Source organism: Palaemon carinicauda, chromosome 25 (assembly GCF_036898095.1).
Source record: "Palaemon carinicauda isolate YSFRI2023 chromosome 25, ASM3689809v2, whole genome shotgun sequence".
Taxonomy (NCBI): Eukaryota; Metazoa; Arthropoda; class Malacostraca; order Decapoda; family Palaemonidae; genus Palaemon; species Palaemon carinicauda.
This window is the reverse complement of record NC_090749.1, coordinates 79012943-79035379: the sequence shown is the minus strand read 5'-3', so window position 1 is coordinate 79035379 and position 22437 is coordinate 79012943. Positions and strand designations below refer to the sequence as shown.

Below are 22437 nucleotides of genomic sequence, written 5' to 3'. Positions count from 1 at the left end.
TTCAACGACCATGACCTGCGGGTGTACTGTTTGGATAAGCTCTGCAAATAAAATAGGTGAGCTTCGCCCTTAGTTGCTTCAGAGATAAATTTGAACCTGAGGTTTCTCCCCTAAAGTCTGAAGTTCTACGAAGATAGACCTTTAGGCACTCTACTGGACACAGAGAGACATCTTCCTTCAGTGGGCAGATTCTCCAGGGACCCCACCTTTTGGTGGGTAGCTCGTTCTTGGCAAGAAACGTTGGGTCCGGAAAAAGATTCAGTTCTCCCCCTTCCAAGAACTGAATATGATCATCCTCTCTCGAAAGGACCACTATTTCACTAACTCTGGCCCCTGAAGCGAGTGCAAACAGAAATATAACTTTTTGGGTCAAATCCTTTAAAGCGCACTCATCGTTGTTCATTCTCGAAGCAAAGTGGAGAACCTTATCTCGGAGGCGCTGATGGTCTGAGTCCAGCACAGGTCTTCGGGATTTTGTTAGAAAAGTCGACCTGGAAGGCATATAGTATAGGTCTTGTCAAGGCAGACTTGCATGTCGATATTGTGTTGGCTGCTAAACCTTGTTCATGAAGGTGGATGAAGAACGATAAACAAAAGTCTGTCGAGATTTCTTTTGGTTTCTTCGCCTTGACAAAGGACACCCACTTCTTCCATGACGACTCATATTGTCCTCTGGTAGATTTGGACTTACATTCCTCCAAAAAGTCTATACTGTCTCTTGAGATCCCGAATCTTTTCCTCACCGCTAAGGAGAGAAAATCATGAGATGCAGGTTCCGGGTTTTCTGTGATGAAGCGAAGACAGTCGACTTCTGCACTCGCTGAGTCAGAACTGGATCCGGCAGCGGCACAAACTTCAGTCTTTGGGCGGAGGGAACAGGTAAATCCTGGACCATCTGTTCCAGTCGAGGGACATTGCGTCCACTGCTTCCGCTAGAGGATCCTCGTATGGGGGCCACGTAATGATGTACAGTATCTTCTTGTTGTCGCTCGTCGCAAAGAGGTCTATCTGCAGTCCCGGGACTTGACTCAAGATGAAGGAGAACGATCCTACGTCTAGGGACCATTCTGACTCTACCGGTGTGAACCTGGATAGAGCGTCCACCGTCATGTTGCGGAACCCTTGAAGGTGAACTGCTGACAAGTGCCATCTCTTCTTTTCCGCCAGACAGAGGATGGTTAACATCACTTGGTTGATTTGAGATGATCTCGACCCTTGGCGATTCAAGCATTTCACTATCACCTCGCTGTCTAGGACCAATCTTATGTGGGTCGAGTGGCGAGGAGATAACTTCTTCGGTGTAAGAAGTACTGCCATGGCTTCTAGAAAGTTCATGCGAAATGCCTTGAATAGACTGGACCAAGCTCCTTGGACTTTCTTTTGGTGAGAGTGACCTCCCCATCCTTCCTTTGAAGCATCTGTATGGTTGGTAATTGAAGGGGGAGGTGGTTGAAGAAGTATCGATTTCTTCAGTTGCTTGGCTTTGGACCACGGCTTGAGAAGGGTTCGCAATCGAGTCGGTAATGGTCTCTTCAGATCTCTTCGAGCGTTTGATGCATATCTTCTCCAAACTCCTGTTGCATCCTTTAGCTGTGCTCTGAGCACTGGATCTGTCACTGAAGCAAACTGTAGAGAGCCCAGCACTCTCTCTTGTTCGCGTCTTGATATCTGTTTGGATTCCAACAGTCTCTTGCCAGATCCTGCTATCTCTTTCCTCTTCTTTAGAGGGATGGAAAGTTGATGTGACTGTAAATCCCAGTGGATTCCCAACCACTGAAACTTTTGAGCTGGAGATAGTTGAGACTTTTTGATACTGATCTTGAATCCTAGATGTTCCAGGAACTGGATCACTTTCTTGGAAGCTTGCATGCATTCCGTCCTGGATGCTGCCCACACCAGCCAATCGTCCAGGTAGGCCACTACTTGGACACCTTTTAGGCGTAATTGATGAACGGCTGCGTTCGCAAGCTTTGTGAAAATCCTTGGGGCTATGTTTAGCCAAAAGGGCACGTCTCTGAAGGGATAAAGTCTTCATTGTAGCTTGAACCCTAGGTAGGAGGAGAGGTGACGATTGATTGGAACGTGCCAATAAGCGTCTGACAAATCTATCGAGACGGTGGAAGCCCGTTTGGGCAATAGGGTCCTAATGTGTTGAAGTGTCAACATCCTGAACTTGTAGTTCACTATGAACTTGATGAATGGCGACAAGTCCAGAATGACGTGAGTTTTTCTGAGTCCTTCTTCGGAACACAAAACAGCCTTCCTTGGAACTTGATGGACTTTACTCTCCTAATTACTCTTTTCTCCAAGAGTTCTCGAACATATTCTTCCAGGACAGGGGTAGAGTGTTGGAAGAATTGTGGGAACGGAGGTGGAGTGCTGTTCCAGCTCCAACCCAGTCCATTCTTGATTAGGCTGTGGGCCCAGGGATCGAAGGCCCAACGATCCCGAAAAAGATATAGTCTCCCTTCTACCGGGAGTATCTCACTTTTGTTATGGACCTGAGGCCTTGCCTCCTTGACTGCGTCCTCCTCTGAATCCCCTTCCTCTTGAAGGGCGTCTAGAGGAACCTCTGGCTGCTCCTCTAGTTTTTGGACGAAAGGTCATTGACTGCCTTTCGAAGGCTGGGTTGAATGCAGGCGACTGTGTTGCTACTGCCTGAGGTACCAACTGGTACGTGGTTGGAGGCTGTGCCACCATCTGAGGCACCGCAGTCACAGAGAGTTGCTGCTGTTGCTGTCTATAAGGCTTAGCCGGCCGAGAGGATAGCCTAGGCTTCTTCGTCTTCCTCTTAGGTTGGGGACCCTCATCTGGGGAAGACTTTCTCTTAAGAGATAGGCCCCACTTCTGGAGAAGGTTCCTATTCTCCGTGGCGGCCTTGTCTACTACTTCTTTGACCACTTCACTTGGGAAGAGGTCCTTACTCCAAATACTGGAGGAAATCAGTTTTCTAGGTTCGTGCCTCACCGCAGCTGAGGCAAACACAAACTCCCTACAAGCTCTCCTAGCTTTAATAAAACTGGATAGGTCTTTTGCTACTGCGGCCAGCACATGAACATTTCTTGGATCTTGGGGTCACTTGCCATAGTTTCCAGAGTAGTCTGTAAGGACATCAATGCAGCAAGCCTTTCCTTTTGTCTCTTGCTCCCTACGCAAGAGAAAATCTGACAGCTTTGGAAGGTCTTCACCAAACTGATGTCCGGCAATATCTGCTTCCAACTTCCCGACTGAGAAGGTAAGGTGGACGTCCTTCCAGTCTTTTTGGTCCATAGGTAAGGTCAGAGACAACGGCTTGCACTCTTCCAAAGTGGGACATGGTTTCCCTGCCTCAACCGCCTTCAAGGCTGCCTTATATCCCTTCTCCATAAAGGGAAAGGCTCTAGTTAGAGAAGTCACAGAGGAGGGGTGCTTCTTACTCAACGCAGGTACTTTTGAGTTCGAGAAGCCCCTCTCTTTCTTTGAGCTGAATATTAAAGCCTGTGCCTTACTATGGTCAAAGACTATGACCTCTTTCGGCTCAGTCTCCTCCTTTGAGGCTGGCTCCTTCCTAAGACGGACATAGCAGTCCGGGTAAGACTCCTTGTTGGGCCAAAATTCCACTTCTTCGAAGGGGACTGAACCCAACTTCTCTGACATGACAATATTCCTGGTTGTCATTGGCATGTGTTCGGCATACCGCCAAGGATTGGCATCCAAGCACAAAGGAAGATCCTTCACGTTGAGCTTCTTCTGGGGCCCACGTGATGCTGCGAATCTGCGCATCTCCAGCTTCATCGCAGCTTCCTTTTCATCGTTCTTCTTTTGCATTTGTTGAATCATTTCAGCAACAGAAGAAAGAGTCCTTCCCAGTTCATCTGGGATAGCAGACGATGTTGAGGGAACTGGTTCTGGGGCCGGAACCGATGAAACCGACACCTCGTCGATCTCTTCCTCCTCAGTTTCAGGAGCCTGGGTCTGCTCCTCTTCCTGACCTTCCGCAAGAAGGTCTTTTTCAGTGTACTCCGACACTTCAGACATTCTATCGTCCAGTTGGATGTCTTGTAGGGCATCCGAGACTTCCAAATCTACCGGAATCTGAACAACTGGGATCTCTGCATGAGGCTGAGGAATAACTGCATCCGCAGATGCCTTAGGAAAAAGGTAGGCCCTCATCTTCTCACTTGGAAGATAGGGCCCGGCAGTGTTCTTTTGAAAACCTCTCACCCAGGTTCGCAACTTTTCCCTAGCTGCATCCCTTGACTCCGCCGACTTAGGGGTGTCAAATGCCTCGGTAATCAGGTTAGAACAAACAGTACATACCTGAGGGTCCCAATGCCGGCGATCACCTTTGGAGACTGTGCAGGGTGCGTGCCTCCAGCACAACTCATGTCCGCAGAAGTTCTTACTGCGGACTTTGCAAAACATGCTCCCGCACTTCGGATGGTCCTCCTGTAAAGAGAAGAGAATCTATGAGTATCAAGTGAAAACATATCACTAGATTAATCTTATTATTAATATACATAGCTTACGACAGTTAAGCTAGAAAGGAAAGAAGGAAAGACACATACTTGTATTTCCTGCTCAGCCAATTGCTGTAACCTCCCAAGATATTAAAACTAAGGTTAATTCTCATTCTACAAAAACCTTCAGAATATTTTCCTATAAGGAAAATTAGGTGTAGCTCACACCAGAATATAAAAGTTTTAATAAAAGGGATATTAATTTTAATAAAGAAAGAACTCACTTCCTTTATACTGTACGGTCTCACCAAAAAGCTGTACAAGACAACACAAAGTATGTTGGAAAAATCTTAGTGCTACAGTATAATCTATACTGTAGTTTTCTTGATGCAACATGTACTATACTGTACTGCAAAAATACTGGCTACTGTATATCATTGCCGGCCGGCAAGTACCTGGGTATAGTTCAAAGATATACTACCTTTGAAATACTGGGCGGTACATCGCTGGTTTCTGAGTGCCGGCCGGCAGCTGAAAATATGTCGGCACCCGGCTACACCCCGGCTGCCGGCCACTAATCGTAGTAGCCGGCAGATCTTATGGTGTGCTGCCGTTGCCGGCCGGCCATGGCAGGCGATACCTGTGCTGGCCAGCAGTTATTCAAGAACCAGAGAACTTCCACCCACCCAGCTGCCGGCCACTAAGCCGGCAGCTGGGTTAGGAGGTACAATACACTAACAAGAGAAACAGCATGTATGAAAGGTTGTAAGGCAGCACTGCCTTACTGCCTTCCATCCAGAAAGAGTGAACATATGGAAGGGGAGAATGTAACATTCAGGCTTCATTCCATCCACAGCATGCCGGGCTCTACCAGCAGATATGGATGGTAGACCAAGGGAGGTCTGAAGTTCACTCGACAGAGAGTAGGCTTCTGCCGGCCGGCAGAAGACTGGGCCAGTCCCAAATCCTAACCTACACTAGGTACAGATGTAGAATGATGGCCAATAGTTTGTAATGGCTAGGCCATCACCAAAGGACAGAGGGGGAGGGGAAAAGGGTCCTACAAACTTCATTCTAGTATGAGACTTACCCCAGTGGCCAAGAAAGCTCATCCTAGCCTAGGGTCGTCTAATAAGGAGAGAGGTTGGCAGCACTTGCCACCTCCCTTAATACAAGAACGAAGTTTGGTGCTGTTATTTAGCTAGGCAATGGAAAGTTTCATTCTCCAGCCCGAGAATAGCAACACAGGACAAGTCTGCTAGACCACAGATAGAAGGAATCATCTCGTACAGAAACCTTCAGATGTGGTCTAGGGAGGCTAAGCCTCCTATGTCTGCACCTAACCTAGCAAAGGAATCTTATTCTCTAAGCCAGGAAGTCACAGACCCCAGACTGAATACTCTGTGTTCTGACCGAGCCGAAAAACCAGTCACTCTGGTTACAGGACCAGGACAGAAACACCTTAGTATAGTTTTACCCGAATACTATCCAGTTAAAACCACTAGGGTTAAGCCTAGGCTTAACTCAGAGGGAAAAGGGATTGATCTTAGACCTCCAGAGGAGAAAAGAACAACCGGGGAAGTGTGCGAAAGTATACTAAAGCCCCATAGGCTACTAGCCTAGGCGCGGTGAGAATCGATTACCTAAATCACCAAAACTCTCTCGTATACAATCTTGGAAGAGGAATATTCAACAATATCGTACATGTATAAATTATGCCTATAGCTTCAATAAAGTTATTACACTCGGAAATCTATTATATCATGCATGAAAGTAATAAACCCACACGCCTAGGCTACTAAGCCTAGCGTAAGCCAGGATCGGTTATCTAAATCGCCAAAAATGGAGTTTCTATGATAAAACAAAGTTTTATGAATACTTACCTGGCAGTTATATATATATAGCTGAGTCTCCGACTCCGGCAGAATTTAATCGAAAATCGCGGCAACCGCCTTGTGGTGGTTGTGTGGTTAGATGGTTAACAACCCTTACAGGGTGGTACTTGGAATCATTCCCATTTTCTGTTCCTCAGATTATCTTTGCCCAACCTGTCTCCTGAGGGGAGGTGGGTGGGCTTTAAAATATATATATAACTGCCAGGTAAGTATTCATAAAACTTTGTTTTATCATAAAAACTCAATTTTTATGAATAGTACTTACCTGACAGTTATATATATATAGCTGATTCACACATTTGGAGGAGGGAAACAGACAGAAAAACATAGTTGGGGAAACAACAAAAGAGTTGTAGGAGAAAAAACACCTTGATTCCTTACCTGCTAAGGTAGCTGACTTCAAAGGTAACTGCCTCTAAAGTGGCTTTCCCTTAGGAGTGGTCAGACAGGAGTAGACCTGCTATGCTGCAAACAACTCAATCGAGTCTGTCAAAGGGGTAGGACCAACAACTTGACTAGACTTCAGAAACTACCTTCGCCCCATAAAATAAAAAAAGAATTGCAACCTTACTAAAACTAACCATCTAATCTTGCAGAAATAGATATAAGCTATCTATCTGGACTGAGGGAACCGTAACACAAGACGAGGACCTCAGACAACCATAAAAAACACAAACCCATATACAAGTACACAAACTAAGGTTGAGTGGGGGTAGTAACTCCTTTGCCTAATACAGAAGCCACAGCTACGTATGGGTCCAAGGTATAACACTTGTCATAGTCCACTCTTACCTTTCTGAGGTAATGAGAAGCGAAGACAGAGTTGCTCCTCCAGAACGTTGCGACCATGATCTGACTGACTGACATATTTTTCCGGTATGCCAGTGAGGTAGCAATGGCTCTTACTTCGTGAGCCCGTACTTTCAACAGGGCGAAGTTTTCTTCCTCACAAAAGAGGTGAGCTTCCCTAATAGTTTCCCTCAGGAAAAGGACAAAGCGTTCTTTGACAGGGGCTTTTAAGGATCCTTCACCGAGCACCATAAGGATTTGGAAGCACCCCTCATGTTCTTAGTGTGGGCCAAATAAGCCTTAAGAGCCTTCACTGGGCAGAGGAGGCTTTCCTGTTACTGACCCACTAGATTCGTGAGGTTAGGGACTTCAAAAGTCCTGGGCCAGGGTTTCGAAGGGTTCTCATTCTTGGCGAGAAAGTCGAACCTTAAGGCACAAACAGCTCCATTTTGGGTGAAGCCTACACACTTCTCGATTGCCTGGACCTTGCTGATCCTCCTGGCAGTCGCTAAGAGTCAAAAGGAAGAGGGTTTTCTTAGTCACATCTCTCAGAGAGGCTTGCGAGACAGGCTCAAACTTCCTGGAGCACAAAAACTTAAACACCACATCCAGGTTCCAAGAAGGGGGTCTTAACTGCACCTGCTTCGTTGTCTCAATAGACCTAATGAGGTCCTGCAAGTCCTTATTCTGAGATAACTCTAAGCCTCTATGCCTAAAGACGCTTGAGAGCATGCTCCTGTATCCTTTAATGGTAGATACAGCCAACTTAGCATCCTGCCTGTGGTACAAAACAAAGTCTGCAATCTGGCTTAGAGAGGTAGAGGACGAGGAAACCTTGTGCCTCCTGCACCAAGCTCTAAAGGTCTCCCACTTTGACTGGTAGACCGTTTGTGAAGAGATCCTCCTTGCTCTGGCAATAGCTTTCGCCGCTTGTGCCGAAAAGCCTAGAGATCTAACGAGCTTCTCGACAGTCTGAAGGCAATCAGATTGAGAGCGAGGGGGTTTTGATGAAATCTCTCAAAGTGGGGTTGTCTGAGAAGATCTGGACTTGCCGGGAGTCTTCTTGGAACGTCCATCAGCAAGCCTACCACTTCGGTGAACCATTCCCTCGCAGGCCAGAATGGAGCCACTAGGATCATTCGTCCCAAATCGAGGAGAGCAAATTTCCTGACAACCAGATTGATGATCTTGAACGGGGGAAAGGCATACATGTCCAGCCCTTTCCAATCCATCAAGAAGGCGTCCACTGCAACAGCTTCCTCGTCCGGGACTAGGGAGCAGTAGTTGGGGATCCTCTTGCTTAGACTGGAGGCAAAAAGGTCTATTACAGGTCTGCCCCACAACTTCCAGAGGCTTCGACAGACATGCGGGTTGAGAGTCCACTCTGTGGGAAGGACTTGTCCCCTCCTGCTGAGCATGTCTGCCCTGATGTTTCTCTGCCCTTGAACAAACCTTGTCAACAGCTGAATCTCGTTCCCCCTTGCTTCCTTATGTACGCGAGAGCTGTGGTGTTGTCGGAATTGATCTCCACAGTCTTTCCTGACGCCGAGGTTTTGAAGGCCTTTAGCCCTAGCAAAATGGCCATCAATTCCTTCCTGTTGATATGCCAACTGATCTGACTCCCTTCCCAAATACCTGAGACCTCTTTGCTCCCTAGTGTTGCTCCCCAGCCTGACTCGGACGCGTCTGAGAATAACACTAGGTCGGGCTTATTCTTGAACAAGGAGATCCCTTTTCCCAACAGATCTGGGTCCAGCCACCACATCAAAAGATCCTTGATCTTTGTCGGAATGGGAAAAGAAAAAGTCCTCCTGGATCTTTCTGTTCCAAACCTTTGCGAGGAAGTGTTGCAGAGGCCTTAGGTGCAGTCTCCCCAACAGGACAAACTGCTCCAGGGAGGATAGAATTCCCAGCAGACTCATCCACTCCTTCGCTGAGCATTCCTGCTTCCTTAAAAAGTCTTTGACTTTGTCCAGGCACCTGGTCTGCCTCTCCTGGGAGGGAGAAGCCTGAAAAAGAACTGAATTCAGAACTATCCCCAAATAGAGAATAGTCTGATTCGGCTCAGTCTGAGACTTCCCCCAGTTGACGACGAGTCCCAGGTCCTGAGTCATCGTATACGTCTTCATTAGGTCCTCCAGACATTTTTCTTTCGACTGTGATCGGATCAGCCAGTCGTCTAGATAGAAGGATACCCTTATTCCCTCCTGGTGTAACCAGCCTGCCACATTCGCCATTAGTCTGGTGAAAACTTGGGGAGCTGTGCTGAGACCAAAGCTAAGTGCCCTGAATTGGAAGCACTTGCCCTGGAACACAAATCTCAGATATCTCCTCGAAGACGGATGAATGGGGACGTGAAAATAAGCGTCCTGCAGGTTGAGAGATACCATCCAGTCGCCTGGACGAACTGCAGCCAGCACTGACTGAGTCGTCTCCAAGGAGAACTTTGTTTTCTCCACGAAGGCGTTCAGAGAAGGCGTTCAGAGAGCTGACATCTAGGACTGGTCTCCATCCACCCGAGTTCTTAGGAACCAGAAACAGGAGATTGTAAAAGCCTGGGGAGGCGAGGTCTTGAACCGGCTCTATTGCTCCCTTGACCAACATCTGGTCAACTAGCTCCAGAAGAGCCTCTCGTTTCCCCGCGTCGGTGTACTGAGCCACTAAGGCTAGGGGAGTGTCTGAGAGAGGTGGTTTCTTTAAAAAGGGGATCTTGTAACCTTCCTTGACGACCGAGAGGGACCAGGTGTCCGCCCCTCTCCTTTTCCAAGACTGCCAAAAACGAGACAGTCTTGCCCCTACTGGTGCCTGGAGGACTTCCTTCTCATTTTTTGGACCGGGGCACTTCTGCTGGTCCTTGGCCCTGACTCTTGTCTTCTCCCCCTAAAATCTGCTCTCGAGGAGGTCCTGCCCTGAAAGGGCTGTTGAAACTTCTTCTCTTCCTTCTTCAGAGGAGCAGGAGCAACAGGTACGGTCTTCCTAGCAGACCGAGACAAAAGGTCCTGAGTAGCCTTCTGTGCCAAAGAAAGGGAGATATCTCTGACCAGAGCTTCAGGAAAGAGATGACGCGAAAAAAGGGCGTAAAGCAGCTCCGACTTCTGGGCAACAGTCACAGATCTAGAGGTGAAGGAGCACAAAAGGGCCCTCTTTTTTGAGACCCCTGCTGAGAAAAGGGAAGCCAATTCATTCGCTCCATCATCCCTTAGAGCTTTGTCCATGCAAGACATGATACTCGTCAGGTCCTTCGTGCCCTCCAGGAGTTCAGACTTCCTGGCCAGAGTCCCGAGAGACCAGTCCAGGAAGCTGAAAACCTCGAAAAACCCTGATAATTCCCTTGACGAGGTGATCAAGCTCCGACATGGACCACATCACCTTGGCAGAGTTTAAAGCATGCCTTCTTGCAGAGTCCACAAGAGCAGAGAAGTCACCTTGGGAGGAGGCAGGCACTCCTAACCCCAAAGGTTCCCCTGTCTCATACCACATACCGGCCTTGGAAGCGAGCCGAGATGGTGGAAAAGAAAAGGTGGTCTTGACAGCCTGTCTCAGTTCCTTCATTCAATCATCCACCTTAGCGAGAGCTTTCCTGGCCGAAATTGAAAGTTTCATTTTGATGAAGGCCGAAGACTTAGTAGCTTTCTTCCTGGTAAATTGAGACTGAGGAGAACGAGGGGCCGAAGGTTGAAATTCCCCCCATAAAGTTCCAAAAGAGAGCGAGAAAGAACCTTATAATCACTAGAAGAGTCGGCAGGTTTTTCTTCCTCTTCCGAAATATCTTCGAGGTCCTGCTCAAGGATAACATCTTGAAGAGTTGGGCGGCAAGCAATCTGGCACCGAGAGCTGTTTGAATCCTGGCGCCGAGCGCCGCTAACATCCAGTCGGCGAGAAGTGGTATCGTCATGATGACGAGAAGAGGTATCGTCACGATGACGAGAAGCGGTATCGTCACGATGACGAGAAGCGGTATCGTCACGATGACGAGAAGCGGTATCGTCACGATGACGAGAAGCGGTATCGTCACGATGACGAGAAACGGAATCGTCCTGAAGATGCAGGCTGCCTTCGTCCTGAAAATGCAGACTGCATTCGTCCTGTTTCCTAAGAAACGAGGCGGTAACGTCCTGGAGTTTCAAATGAGAAACGGAATCGTCCTGGCGCCGAGAACGAGAGGCAGTATTGTCCTGGCGCCGAAAGAGGGGGGAAAGAAATTCCTGGCAGCGTGCCAATGAAGAGGGTGTGCGTTGTCGTACAGCCGACGAAGTGCGCAGAGGTTTCTTGGGAGAGATACTATGTTCTCTCTTAGAAGAAGATCTCTTAACAGGTAAAGAGACATCCTTACGTCTGACGGACTGTGAAGGGTGGCTGAAAGCTTGAACTAACGATGAAAGTTGTTCCTGCATAACAACCATGAAAGCTTTAGCAACCTCCGCTGGCTCTCGCGGTGCCGAAGAAGGCAGTTGTCGTACGGCTTGACTGGGAGCGCTGGCAGAAGAAGCAGGGAGTTTAGCAGGATTAACTGGGCTAAGGACTCTCTGTTTCGCCCTCTTAACAGGAACAACATCAAAATCGTCTTCCGAAGGATCAGCATCTCGGCTACTCGAACCGGGAGAGGGAGAGCGAGACTGTACATCCCGGTTCCACCCTCTCTTCATTGGTCTTGATTCGTAACGCCAATTACGTCTGGGAGAAGGATCAGGCGAAGACACAAACGTATCCGACACGCCTTTTCTACGGCGGTCAAGAGCAGCCAGGGAGGTCGCAACAGGACTGTCTGAGGCGACGACTGACCAAGAATAAGCACCTCTCATCCCCTTTCGGCTTTTGACGTACCTTCTCCCTTGGTCCTGGGAGCTTGGTAGAGGTCTAGGGGTATGACAGATTCGATCAGCCGCCACCTCCACTGCACTTTCACAAGCACTAATTTCACTTACACCCTTACCTTTAAAGACCTCCAATTGTGCTTTAATGGCCTCTAATTCAGCAGCTAATTTAGCAAAACCAGGGTCATCCGTAGGCACAGATCCTGTAGAAGGGGCAGGAGTTACTTCATTCGGGGAAGGAATAACTTCCAAAGAGGTTACAATTAAAGGGTCAATAGATAAATCTAAGCTAGGCTCACTAGCAGACTTTGACTTTGATTTAGCTCTCCTAACTATATCAACTTCAAGTTTGCGCACATAGTGCTTCATAGCTAACCAATTATAATAATTTAAAACCTCGCATTCCTTGCACCTATCATCTAGAGCACATTCAAACCCCCTGCAACCCATACAGATAGTGTGAGGGTCAACCAACACTTTCGGTAACCTCACCTTGCAAATATCATTCGCACAAATACGAAAATGAATTTTTTCGCTCGTGATAAGAAAGGAAAAAAGACAAAAAACAAAAACAAACATGATTGCCAAATCCCAACACAGTGTACTTCACCAAAAACGAAGTCCAAAAAGGCGATGAAGGGAAAGCGATCCGAAAAAACTCTAAATGGCGGACCAGCGATGTTGTCGATCCGGCCGGCAGAGATAATCTGAGGAACAGGAAACGGGAATGATTCCCAGTACCACTCTGTAAGGGTTGTTAACCATCTAACCACACAACCACCACAAAGCGGTTGCCGCAATTTTCGATTAAATTCTGCCGGAGTCGGAGACTCAGCTATATATATATAACTGCCAGGTAAGTACTATTCTAATACTGAAATTTACTAATGGCATCATATAAAGAATTTCCAGTAGGAAAGCTAAATAGCTAGATTTATTAAAGCATAATGACCGGGAACATCGCTCTGGCTAACTAAATGACTCATGCATAGCGAGCGACAGCGTCCAGGACGCTTCCAGTAGCCAATAGCACTTGTTTATGTTAATATCACTTTTGATTTAAAAAAACAAGAGCTTACATTTATACACAGTAAAGATAATACTCAACTTTTCAGAGGAAGAGGAGGCTGGAGAAAGCATCATAATGTTGAATATAATCCAAAATTACGAGAAAATCACAAGGGAAACACCGAGTAGTAGAGCTAAGCAATAAGGAATAAAGATGGCGCCGTCGATGACGTCATATACACACTCGAAATTAGAAGGAGAGGTACCTTAATAACGGCTCTCCTCTTGTTTTCGTTTTTCGTTTTCTTGCCACTTTTCCCCCTCGAAGCGTTAACGCTATTCGGGGTGAAGATAGCTATGTGGCGTGTCAAGAATACGTCCTCTGATGTTATGCGATATCCTGTTAAGAATTATTAAGGGATATTCGCTCCAGGAGTTAGAATTCTGGATACCATAAGGTAAAATTCTCTGGTAATATCACCGTAATCAAATATACCCTAGGAAGCTACCCTAAAGGAACTTCCATCACGACGACATGGCCTGAGCCCAAATATGTTATTTTTATTAGTAAAATAAATTTTTGAATATACTTACCCGATAATCATGTAGCTGTCAACTCCGTTGCCCGACAGAATTCTATGGAGGGATACGCCAGCTATCACAATACTAGAAGGGGGTGTACTAACCAGCGCCACCTGTGGCCAGGTACTCAAGTACTTCTTGTTGACACCTCAATTATTCCTCGGTCCACTGGTTCTCTATGGGGAGGAAGGGAGGGTCGATTAAATCATGATTATCGGGTAAGTATATTCAAAAATTTATTTTACTAATAAAAATAACATTTTTCAATATTAAACTTACCCGATAATCATGTAGCTGATTCACACCCAGGGGGGTGGGTGAAAAACCAGTGTACAAGACTAAAGGATAGCTAAGTATCCCGTATTTCATATAATCAGTTATCCACAATAACAATGAAATAATAAGTACCTGGTAAGGAAGTCGACTTGAACCGTTACTCTGCCTTTAATAAGATCGTCTTCCTTACTGAGCGCAGCGTTCCTCTTGGGAGGCTGAATCAACTCAAAGGTGCTAAAGTATACAGGGCTGCAACCCATACTAAAGGACCTCATCACAACCTTTAACCTCGGCGCTTCTCAAGAAAGAATTGACCACCCGCCAAATCAACAAGGATGTGGAAGGCTTCTTAGCCGACCGTACAACCCATAAAAAGTATTCAAGAGAAAGGTTAAAAGGTTATGGGATTATGGGAATGTAGTGGCTGAGCCCTCGCCTACTACTGCATTCGTTGCCACGAATGGTCCCAGGGTGTAGCAGTACTCGTAGAGAGACTGGACATCTTTGAGATAGAATGATGCGAACACTGACTTGCTTCTCCAATAGGTTGCATCCATAACACTCTGCAGAGAATGGTTCTGTTTGAAGGCCACTGAAGTAGCCACAGCTCCCACTTCATGTGTCCTTACCTTCAGCAAAGCAAGGTCTTCTTCCTTCAGATGAGAATGTGTTTCTCTAATCAGAAGCCTGAATAGTAAGAAACTGAGTTCTTAGAACTTGGAAAAGAAGGTTTCTTGATAGCACACTATAAGGCTTCTGATTGTCCTTGTAAAGGTTAAGACCTTTTTAGATAGTACCTAAGAGCTCTAACTGGGCAAATTACTCTCTTCAGATCATTCCCCACCAAGTTGGACAGGCTTGGGATCTCGAACGACTTAGGCCAAGGACGTGAAGGAAGCTCGTTTAGCAAAAACCGAGCTGCAAGGAACATGTAGCCGTTTCAGATGTGAAAACAATGATCCTGCTGAAGGCGTGGATCTCACTTACTCTTTTAGCTGTTGTCAAGCACACGAGGAAAAGAGTTTTTAATGTGAGGTCCTAAAAAGAGGCTGATTGGAGAGGTTCAAATCTTGATGACATAAGGAACCTTAGGACCACGTCTAGATTCCAGCCTGGAGTGGACAACCGACGTTCCTTTGAGGTCTCAAAAGACCTAGGGAGATCCTGTAGATCTTTGTTGGTGGAAAGATCCAAGCCTCTGTGGCGGAAAACCGCTGCCAACATACTTCTATAACCCTTGATCGTAGGAGCTGAAAGGGATCTTACTTTCCTTAGATATAACAGGAAGTCAGCAATCTGGGTTACAGTGGTACTGGTTGAGGAAAACTGCATTGGTCTTGTACCAGCTACGGAAGACTTCCCCTTGAGACTGATAGATTCTGAGAGTGGATGTTCTCCTTGCTTTGGCAATCGCTCTGGCTGCCTCCCTCGAAAAGCCCCTAGCTCTTGAGAGTCTTTCGAAAGTCTGAAGGCAGTCAGACGAAGAGCGTGGAGGATTGGGTGTACCTTCTTTACGTGAGCTAGACTTAGAAGGTTCACTCCTAGAGGAAGAGTCCTGGGAATGTCGACCAGCCATTGCAGTATCTCTAAGAACCATTCTCTCGCGGACCAGAGCGGAGCCAACCAACGTCAGCCGTGTCCCTTTGTGAGAGGAGAGCTTCTGAAGTACCCTGTTGACAATCTTGAACGGCGGGAATGCATACAGGTCGAGATGGAACCAATCCAGCAGAAAAGCATCCACGTGAACTGCTGCTGGGTCTGGAATCGGAGAACAATACAACAGGAGTCTCTAGGTTATCGAGGTAGTGAACAGATCTATGGTTGGATGACCCCACAGGGCCCAAAGTCTGTTGCAAACATTCTTGAGAAGGGTCCACTCTGTGGGGATGACCTGACCCTTCCGTCTGAGGTGATCTGCCATGACATTCATACCGCCCTGAATGAACCTCGTTACCAGTTAGCTTTCGATCTTTAGACCAGATGAGTAGGTCCCTTGCGATCTAGAACAACTTCCACGAAAGAGTCCCTCCCTGCTTGAAGATGTAAGCCAGGGCTGTGGTGTTGTCAGAGTCCACCTCCACCACTTTGTTAAGCTGGAGGAACTTGAAGTTTATCAAGGCCAGAATAACCGCCAACAACTCCTTGCAATTGATGTGAAGTGTCCTTTGCTTCTGATTCCATGTTCCCGAGCATTCTTGTCCATCCAAAGTCGCACCCCAGCCCGTGTCTGATGCGTCCGAGAGGAGACGGCGGTCGTGTTTCTGAACAGCCAAAGGTAGACTTCCTTGAGAAGAAAGCTGTTCTTACACCACGCGAGAGAAGACCTCCTCTCTTCGGAAACAGGAACTGAGACCGTCTCTAGCGTCATGTCCTTTATCCAGTGAGCAGCTAGATGATACTGAAGGGGGGGGAGGTGGAGTCTCCCTAACACGATGAACAGGGCCAGCGATGAAAGTGTCCCTGTTAGACTCATCCACTACCTGACTGAGCATCGGTTCCTTCTCAGCATGCTCTGGATGCATTCTAGGGCTTGGAAGATCCTTGGGGCCGACGGAAAAGTCCGAAAAGCTCGACTCTGAAGATCCATACCCAAGGAGACAATGGTCTGGGATGGAACGAGCTGAGACTCCTCAAAATTGACCAGGAGGCCCAGTTCCTTGGTCAGATCCATAGTCCATTAGAAAATCTCCAGACAGCGACGACTTGTGGGAGCTCTTAAAAGCCAGTCGTCTGACGGAGCCGGACACAAGATCATGGTACTGCTGCACAGTCTGTGAACTGTCAATCATGGGCAAGCGAGGAAGTACAGTGACAACCCGAATCTGTCTAGACTGTCTGGGTCGTACAGACAACTCCTTATCGGGTTGCTGAGGTTGCCGCACTGCGTCACAATTGTCACTTCTGTTGGTTGTTGAACGTCTTCCCCGTGACACATTGACTCCGTAAACAAAAAAATCCTCTAACAAGGACTAAGCTTGGACTGCATGTCTTGCAACACAGCTCAAGGTCTATGGGAGCAGGTGTGGTAACAGACGGGATTAGCGACTGAAGTGGAACCATTACCTTCCCTGGAAGCATGTTACGCTTAAATAAAAGTCCATAGGAGGCTATGCAGCTACAGGCTCCCTCCAAATGACAGAGTCCTCAAGGGAATATCAGAAGGAGGGAGAAAAGAACTTTCTCATCTACAGGGACCATATCCTAGAAAAGCTAAGTTCTCTCAGTGAGGGTTCACTGGTGCAAAAGCAGCAGACTAGAAGGCAACGTTATGAAACTGCTTGACAGTCTAGTGAGTTGGCAACAACCAAAGATGTGTGACTGAGAAGCATGCGGTAAGGTATGCAGAGCATGTTGTATGCAGAGTATGCTGTATGCAGAGCATGCTGAATGTAGAGCATGTTGTATGCAGAGCATGCTGAATGCAGAGCATGCTGTATACAGAGCATGTTGTATGCAGAGCATGCTGAATGCAGAGCATGCTGTATGCAGAGCATGTTGTATGCAGAGCATGTTGTATGCAGAGCATGCTGTATGCAGAGCATGCTGTATGTAGAGCATGTTGTATGCAGAGCATGCTGAATGCAGAGCATGCTGTATGCAGAGCATGTAGTATGCAGAGCATGCTGTAAGCAGAGCATGCTGTAAGTAGAGCATGCTGTAAGGTAAGCAGAGCGTGTGCATGGCGTTTAACATTTCTCAGAAATTCCATGACCAGTGCTAGAGTGCTTGATGCATGCTTGCATGGGTTTAAATATCAACATAATATTTACCTTACATTCATAACTCATGATTCATATTTTTTGCCATATTCTGCGATATTGTTAAAAATATATTGCAAGGAATACAAATATATTTTTATAAGTAATACAAATAACCTCCATTATCATAAGGTTTGAAAATGGAGGTAAGGTATGCTGAACAGCAGAGTCAGAACGAGCTGGAACAACAATAGTTGTGGTTTCCTCTTCAAGACTCTGTTGAGGGAAAACCTGAGGCTCAGTCTGCAAAGGCTGATCAAAGGAAGTAGCAGAAGGTAGGCGCATGGGTGGAGGAGGCTGACTCCTGGCATGAGTGGCTGAACCCAAGGGTTGCGCTTGCTGAGCGGTTGGCGGAAGCGGAGTAGCAAGTTCCTGTTCCTGTGGTGTGAGCGGAGCGCGATGAGGTAGAGGCTGCGCAGAACAAGGTAAATGTCTCGCAAGCTGAGGCTCCTGAGGCGCAAGGCTAAGGTGTAGTGGTGCTTGCCTTGTGGAGGGTTGAGCTCGCTGCAGCGAGAGCTGAGGAGACTGACTCAAGGACGGGAGAGGTTGTTGTACCTCAACCGAGTGTTGCATCACTGGTGGAGCAGCAAGTGGAGGCGGAGGAAGAGAGGTATAATCCTCCTGATCCCATTGTAAAGGTTGCCTTAAAGAAGGCGGAGGCTGAGCACCACTGGGAACAGCCAACTCAGAACGTGGCTCAACATCGTACGCCTGGCAGGTGGTACTGCGATCAGGCGGAGCGAGCGCAGGCGGAGGGAGTGTAGGCGGAGGCGGAGGCGCAACACTCTCAGCCCGACACTCACGCATCAAGACCGAAAGTTGTGACTGCATGGACTGCAGTAGAGTCAACTTGGGGTCGGCAGACACTAAGGTCTGCTGAGGTAAAGGCTTAACAGCAGAGATCTGTTGCGGCAGAACCTTACTCCTCTTAGGCGGAGTGCATTCAACTGATGACTGAGGAGAGTCAGAGCTAACCCAATGACTGCATCCGGGTTGTTGAACTCTAACTTCGTACGTCTGGCATAGGTCTGGACTTTATGTTTAAGAGGTCTTGAGACCTGAGACCAGCGTTTTCTCCCCTAAATTTCTTCTGCAGACGAGCAAAATAAGGGCTCAATCGTCTGCGGGTGGGAGTGACGGTCTCGGTAAGACACGCCCACAACCACCGAGGATACTTCTGTGCGCCGATCAAGGCCTGCTGAACCCTTTTGTCCTTCGACATTGCTTCTCCCCTGGGCTTGGGAGCTTGCAAGAGGTCCCGGACTGGGAGAACGACTGGCGCGCACAGAAGTACCCTCACGCACACTGACACACTTTGCGCTAATCACTTATCACTTTGATTTTCTGTTTGCACTTATTTCACTGAACTCGAAACTTTAAGTGGTTTGTACCTGAAACACGCAATTCTATCCTTTCTCAAAAGTTAGTAATTGCGAAAACAGAATTACAATGTAACAGAAAAATCTAATGAAAGATAAATAATTCAGTGGCTGGAAAGAGACTAAACACTAGATCACTCTAGAAACGTTTACTTTCTTCCCCTAAAGAGACTAGGGAGAAGAGCAAAAACGATAACGTTACTCGTACGCCTGGCAGGCTTGAATGAAATGTTTATCCTCTTTCTCCCTCCGTCTCTATCTCTCTCTCTCTCTCTCTCTCTCTCTTGACTTAGAACGTGAGAGAAGAGCCCAATCATATATATCGTTAAAACATATTATTGTTAAAGGAAAAAACTGAAATATTTCCCAAAATGAAAAGTTCCTTTATTAGGATTAAAACCATGAAGTTAAGAAAGAATGAACAAAACGCTAGACACGGTTACTCTTACTGCAATGTGAAACCGTGAAAATTCTCTCTCTATCGTAACGATAGAGTGCAAGTTGAACGTTCTGAACGTCAACAACTGCAGAGACAAAACAAAACGTTAGTTCAACTTTTCTTTCAAAGACATTAAAATAGCATAATATGTTAACAGGTAAAACCGAAATGACGGGCTCAATGTTAATTAACTTCGGTACCAAGAAAAGACCGCCTACTATTAGGAAGGTCGAATATAAACAAATATAAAAATTAATTTAAATAAGTTTATAAAAAAAAGGAAGTTAATCGAAGAGGCCTATAAGAGGCGGAGAGATATAAAATAAATCTATAACTTTTGTTAAGCAAAATTAAGAAAGAGAGTCTATACTCTCTTAGACACCAACACTTCCGTCTAAGGGAAGGGTCGGCCATTTAAAGGTGAAAGAGAGTTCATACTCTCTTCGTCACCATAATTAATCAAATTAATTCCAAAAGCTAACTAAGCTAATATAGAAGTTTCCAGTAAAGCGACAGCCGAAATCAAAGAGAAATACTTCACCAAAGTCGTGAAAATACTCCAAGAACATAAGCGTATCCCAGAACGTCTTGCCGGAAGCACGACAGAGGAATAATTGAGGAGGTGTCAACAAGAAGTACTTGAGTACCTGGCCACAGGTGGCGCTGGTTAGTACACCCCCTTCTAGTATTGTGATAGCTGGCGTATCCCTCCATAGAATTCTGTCGGGCAACGGAGTTGACAGCTACATGATTATCGGGTAAGTTTAATATTGAAAAATATATATATATATATATATATATATATATATACATACATATATATATACTGTATATACACACACATATATATATATATATATATATATATATATATATATATATATATATATATATATATATATATATATATATATATATATATATATATATATATATATTTATTTATAGAGTATATATACATATATATACAAGATATTTATCACATATTTCTTAATCCTTTTTATTGCTTTCTTTCATGTCCAAATTAGTAAGTGCAAAAGATGGAAACTAATAACTAATTAAATTACTATGTTCCTATAAGTGACATAAGCCCTATGTATGTTACACAATTGTATTATGGAGAGGAAATATTTGCACCCTGCAAATAGAACAGAAACATACTTTGATGAACATTTACTTAACTAATTGAATATCTTAATACAATTTACAGAAAACAAAGAACAACAGAAAAAAACAATAGAAAAAAATATCACACATTTTCACCAAAAAAATAAAAAACTGCTATGATATGACCAAATTCTCTGATACAAAAAGACTATAGTCAAACTCATCTGCTAGTTCTGATCAGTTACAAAACTATTTTAATCCAAATTAAGCCCTAACCTTACTTAACCTGACCAAGGGTGGCTTCTTCTTAATCAGCAAATATCACAGTAACTCTGAGCGGTGCATAGGTAAATATAAACTGAAATACCTAAGCATGCATTTATCTCTTAGATGAACAATATTTGCGCACAACAGTTCTTTCTAAAGTAAGAAGTTAACCTCATTCTGCTCTAAACAACTGTCGTAAATATTTACATGTCAATGCTTCAAGTCATCAACATTTAACATTGTCATCACGATTTGCCATTCAAATTAAGGATTTTATAATCCAGATCAAAGCAAAAAGCACCCAAATCCAATTTCTCATTGAAGCATCTAAATATTTTGATAGATAGTGTTTATGGTTAGAAAATCTGGAGGTTTTGTAGATTGGCGGACATAGGCTTGCTCGAGCAACCACTCCATCTATCGAAGACATATCTGTACACATAGGATGGCCCCTGTGCTAAATGTACCTACATCAGTGTGTCATTTAGTGATGTGATCAGAGCTTAGGTATATATATATATATATATATATATATATATATATATATATATATATATATATATATATATATATATATATATATATATATATATATTGTTTTGACCCATGTTAATATGACTTTCGGCATTTCTATTTACATATTCTTGTACTTACCAATTGACTGTCCTACAAGTATTCTCTCCTAGAAATGCTTTGTTTGTCTGTAAAGAAAAGATATTTTGAATAGTTTTCCTTAAATAATGGAACCTAACATTGGTAAGCAAAGTTAAGGGAGGAGGTGGTTGAAGAGCCAGGTAATTTAGCCTACAGCAATCTAGGTTACGGGTTCTGAGTATAGTTACGAATAGGCTGAGCCTATATAGCATTCCATGGTTAAACAATATTTTAGATCTACATAAGACGAGCATACTTATAAGTTCAAGTCATGCAAGTGTACGATGGTGTGAGAGAGTTGAGCTACCATCGACGGGGAAGCGTTGTGGGCTGAAAGACACCTCTACAAACTCCTATAGAAATCCCTATCATTATTGTAACAGATAAAAGGCCGATTGAATACTTACATTGATTATGAGCCTCGTGAAGTAAATTTCGGTGACAACGTTGGGCTGGTGATTTGCTATCGTAACCTCGTCGATCGGCTCAACAACAACACAGACATTTTTTCAACAAACATTTGGAGGCGTTTGGTCTAACTGTATACTTATTTTCTCTATTTTTTTTCCAGAGATTACTCATCTAATCAAATGAAAAAAAATACTTAAATATCTTATTTATTATAACTTATAATCTTGATATTCAAATAAAAACTTTTTATTTTGATGATAAATAAAACTAGACTAGTAAATCAAATACTTCTATAAGAAACTTTTCTCTTCCTGCACTCAAAGGAGTTCGCAACAACAACACAGACATTTTTTCAACAAACATTTGGAGGTGTCTGGTCTGGCCGTATATTTATTCCAGCTACCTTTTTCAAAGATTTTGCATATATTTAAAGATCATAAATGCTTAAATATTTTATTTATTATATAAAACTATTTTTTTATTCAAATTAAAACATTATCTCTTAATTATAAATAAAACTCGACTAGTAAATTAGCTAATTCTATAAGAAACTTTTCTCTTCCTGCGCTGTAAGGAGTTCGCAACTGGAACGAAAACACTTAAAGAATAATCGATGAAA

At 44.9% G+C, this 22437-nt stretch overlaps 1 long non-coding RNA gene across 1 annotated transcript in view; it reads right to left on the bottom strand.

Annotated features, from left to right (window-relative positions):
- LOC137619242 (uncharacterized) overlaps positions 1-21929 on the bottom strand; it is a 57502-nt gene extending 35573 nt beyond the window's left edge. The window contains exons 1-2 of the long non-coding RNA XR_011039870.1: positions 21815-21929; positions 21408-21454 (exon numbers count right to left, since the gene is read on the bottom strand). This is a non-coding gene — a long non-coding RNA (uncharacterized lncRNA). The remainder of the gene's footprint in view (positions 1-21407; positions 21455-21814) is intronic.
- Positions 21930-22437: the final 508 nt, after the last annotated feature.